This window comes from Microtus ochrogaster, chromosome X (genome assembly GCF_000317375.1).
Source record: "Microtus ochrogaster isolate Prairie Vole_2 chromosome X, MicOch1.0, whole genome shotgun sequence".
Lineage (NCBI taxonomy): Eukaryota > Metazoa > Chordata > Mammalia > Rodentia > Cricetidae > Microtus > Microtus ochrogaster.
This window is the reverse complement of record NC_022026.1, coordinates 40,964,783-40,969,541: the sequence shown is the minus strand read 5'-3', so window position 1 is coordinate 40,969,541 and position 4,759 is coordinate 40,964,783. Positions and strand designations below refer to the sequence as shown.

At 45.5% G+C, this 4,759-nt stretch overlaps 1 pseudogene; it reads left to right on the top strand.

Annotated features, from left to right (window-relative positions):
* The window catches only part of LOC101996429, a 54,356-nt pseudogene that overhangs the window by 32,678 nt on the left and 16,919 nt on the right, over positions 1-4,759 (top strand).

Here is a 4,759-nt window from a genome sequence, read left to right as displayed (position 1 = left end):
GTAAGTTGAGCATCCAAACTGCCCAGGCCCCCCCAAAGCCAGCACGTGCAGTAGGATCAAAAACCCATTGCCATTGTTCTTGAGTTCTCAGTAGTCTAATAAGGCAGACAGGAAACTGCAGTGCTGGAGAAGTGTCTTTGAAAAATCACCTTGAGATTTCATTTTTAAAGTAAATTATTTTTTAAATTCGTTTTTACATTTTTATGTAAAAATGTAAAATTCCATTTTGGGATGTCTGTGTATGGCACATCTTGTATGGAGGTCAGAGAATGACTCGGGAGGGGGATGTTGGTTCTCTTCTTCTATCATGTGGGTACACAGGATCCAGCTGAGCTCTTTAGGCTTGGTAGCAAGTGCCTTTATCCACTGAACCAACGCCCTGCTCCAAGGCTCCATCCTATAAAAGCAGCACTACATGTGACTCTGTTGTAGGTTTTGTAGTTAGGGGAGGATTTCAGCATGTTCTTCAAAGGGTCATGAGCTAGAAGCTTGGCGAACAGAGTAGCATACTCACAGGGGACTGATGTGCTTATCCCAGAACTGAATTACTTCCCGTGAGAATGATTTGCTATAAAACTGGTTCAGCTACCTCACTTCTTGTCTAATTTACCACCTAATATGCTCCTCTTGGATATGTTCCCACCATCATGATGCCACCACGTGAGGCTCTCACTGGAGCCAATATATGCCCATGTCACGCTCTAGATCAGTGGTTCTCAACCTTCCTAATGCTGCAGCCTTTGAATACAGTTTCTCGTGTTGTGCTGACCCCCAACCATACAATTACTTTATTGCTACTCCATGATTGTAATTTTGCTACTATTATGAATCCTAATGCAAGTGTCTGATATGCTTGATATTTGATATGCAACCCCGAAAGGGGCTTTGACCCGCAGGTTGAGAATTGTTGCTCTAGGTCCTTAAGGAGTGGGCTAAATAGCTTTTCTTTATATAGTACTCAACGTGGGGTATTTTTTTTATAGCAACATGAAATAAACTAAGAGGAAAGACAATCTGAAGATCGCAGATTTTAAAATACTGGTCTTAGGAAATGTCTTGTGTCAGCCTGACCGGAACAGCAGCTAATGGATCAAATTATCAAGTCCAAGCACATACACAGAAATTACTTCACGGGCAGCTGTTCTGATATGTGGGTTAGAGTGCAGTAAGGCCTGTCTCAAATTCCAGCAGTCAGGGAGAGGGTCAGAAAGGGCAGTCAAGGCTCTATTCAAATGGAATGGCCCTCAGGCAGAGCTCTCTCAGAACTGCAAGGCTGGAACAGAGTTTGGGGGAAGTGTTAAAAGGAATGAGGGCCTCTGTGATGGGGTGCCAAAGGCAAGAGCAGCAGGAGCCATCCTAGATCCAAGATACTCGACTTTAGTAGGATTGCCTTAGGTTGAATCAGGTAGGGCTAATATAGAGCCTCAGTGGTTAAATATCTTTGCATTTTCAGGATAATAAAGGCTCTTGTAGTGATTCTCTTCTTTTGGGTTTCTGATTTCAAACTGTAAGCCTATTCAAAAACCTATACAAGCTCTTGTGATAGAATTAAGTATAGAAATTTCCAAATGTTCATCCTTCCAAATACCTTCTGCTTTTTTAGTATAACATTCAGTTTCTTCTGCAGTGCTGGGGATCAAACCCAGGACCTCGTGCATAGACTAGGTAGGCTACACAAACATTCTACTACTGAGCAACATCCCCAGCCTATACCGCTCAAATATAACGTTCAGCATAATGGTCAAAGATGCTTCCAAAACATAACCAAGCCCTTTTAAGATCTGTTACAAGATGTTTTAAAATGAGTGTTGTTGTGGAATATTCTTTTACACTGCGTGAAGATGCGTCACTGTGATTGGCTTAGTAAAAAGCTAAATGGCCAATAGCAAGGCAGGAGGTATAGCAGGGACTTTGGAAAAGAGAAAGCTCTGGGAACAAGAAGGGTGGAGTTGCCTTACACACAGAGAAGAAACAGGAGGTGAAAGATGAAAGAGAGGTTAACACCACCTGACAAAACATAGATTAATGCCTTCCTTCTTTCTCTCATGCCTAGCACAATGGCGGCGGCCGCGGCGGAGCAGCAACAGTTCTACCTGCTCTTGGGAAACATAATCAGCCCTGACAATGAGGTCCGGAAACAGGCGGAGGAAACCTACGAGAGTATCCCAGGCCAATCCAAGATCATGTTCCTCTTACAAACCATCAGAAATACAACAGCTGCTGAGGAGGCTAGACAAGTGGCTGCTGTTCTCCTAAGGCGTCTTTTTTCCTCAAATGAAGTCTATCCAACTCTGCCATCAGATGTCCAGACTGCCATCAAGAGTGAACTGCTAATGATTATTCAGATGGAGACAGACTCTAGCATGAGGAAGAAATTCTGTGATATTGCTGCAGAGTTGGCCAGGAATTTAATAGATGAGGATGGCAACAACCAGTGGCCTGAGGGTTTGAAGTTCCTCTTTGATTCCATCAGCTCACAGAGCATGGGACTCCGGGAAGCTGCCCTTCACATATTTTGGAACTTTCCTGGGATTTTTGGGAACCAACAGCATCACTATTTGGATGTCATCAAGCAGATGTTAGTTCAGTGTATGCAAGATCAAGAGCATCCTTCGATCTGGACATTGTCGGCCAGAGCTACAGCTGCCTTCATACTAGCCAACGAGCATAATGTCGCTCTGTTCAAACACTTTGCAGACCTGCTACCTGGGTTCTTACAGGCTGTCAATGACTCGTGCTACCAGTACGACGACTCAGTCCTCAAGTCTCTTGTGGAGATAGCGAACACTGTTCCGAAGTATTTGCGTCCTCATTTAGAAGCAACTCTACAGCTAAGTCTGAAGTTGTGTGGAGACACCAACCTCTACAATATGCAGCGCCAACTTGCCCTCGAAGTGATTGTAACCCTGTCTGAGACCGCAGCTGCCATGTTAAGAAAGCATACCAATATTATTGCACAGACTATTCCTCAGATGCTGGCCATGATGGTTGATCTAGAAGAAGACGAGGACTGGGCAAATGCTGATGAGCTAGAAGATGATGACTTCAATAGCAATGCAGTTGCTGGTGAGAGTGCCTTGGACCGGATGGCCTGTGGACTTGGTGGAAAGCTTGTTTTGCCAATGATCAAGGAACACATTATGCAGATGCTTCAAAACCCTGACTGGAAGTACCGGCATGCAGGATTGATGGCCTTATCTGCCATCGGAGAAGGATGCCATCAGCAAATGGAGGGGATTCTGAATGAGATTGTGAACTTTGTCTTGCTTTTTCTCCGGGATCCTCACCCAAGAGTCCAGTATGCAGCCTGCAACGCTGTGGGTCAGATGGCTATGGATTTTGCACCTGGTTTTCAAAAGAAATTCCATGAGAAGGTGATTGCAGCTTTGCTTCAAACCATGGAAGATCAAGGCAACCAAAGGGTGCAGGCCCATGCGGCGTCTGCTCTCATTAATTTCACTGAAGACTGTCCCAAGTCGCTGCTCGTCCCGTACTTGGATAACCTGGTGAAGCACCTGCATTCAATTATGGTCCTCAAACTTCAGGAGCTGATCCAGAAAGGCACCAAGTTAGTCCTGGAGCAGGTTGTGACGTCCATCGCATCGGTTGCAGATACCGCAGAAGAGAAGTTTGTTCCCTACTATGACCTGTTCATGCCATCCCTGAAGCACATAGTAGAGAACGCAGTCCAGAAGGAGCTGAGGCTCCTGAGGGGGAAGACGATCGAGTGTGTCAGCCTCATCGGCCTGGCTGTGGGGAAGGAGAAGTTCATGCAGGACGCTTCAGATGTGATGCAGCTCTTGCTGAAGACCCAGACAGACTTCAGTGACATGGAAGACGATGACCCTCAGATCTCTTACATGATCTCTGCATGGGCCAGAATGTGCAAAATCCTTGGGAAAGATTTCCAGCAGTACCTTCCCATGGTCATGGGGCCGCTGATGAAGACCGCTTCGATTAAGCCTGGGGTAACCTTTCTCCACACCCAGGACATGGAGAACATGAGTGATGATGGTTGGGAATTTTTGAACCTCGGAAATCAGCAAATTTTTGGTATTAAAACTGCAGGACTAGAAGAAAAGTCAACTGCTTGCCAGATGTTGGTTTGCTATGCTAAGGAGTTAAAGGAAGGTTTTGTGGAGTACACTGAACAGGTTGCCAAACTGATGGTCCCTCTGCTCAAGTTTTACTTACACGATGGGGTCCGAGTGGCAGCCGCGGAGTCCCTGCCCTTTCTGCTGGAGTGTGCGCGAGTCCGCGGTCCCGAGTACCTCATGGAGATGTGGCACTTCATGTGCGATGCGCTCATCAAAGCTATTGGCACGGAGCCTTACTCAGACGTGCTCTCAGAGATCATGCACTCATTCGCAAAGTGCATAGAAGTCATGGGAGACGGGTGTCTGAACAATGAGCACTTTGAGGAGCTGGGAGGTATATTGAAAGCCAAACTTGAAGAACATTTCAAAAATCAAGAATTGCGGCAAGTTAAAAGACAAGATGAAGACTATGATGAGCAGGTTGAAGAATCACTACAGGATGAGGATAATAATGATGTCCATATTCTGACCAAAGTGTCAGATATTTTACACTCAATATTCAGCAGCTACAGAGAAAAGGTGTTGCCGTGGTTTGAACAGCTGCTTCCATTCATTGTCAACCTGATTTGTCCACATAGACCATGGCCAGACAGACAGTGGGGATTGTGTATCTTCGATGATGTCATAGAACACTGTAGTCCAGCCTCATTTAAGTATGCAGA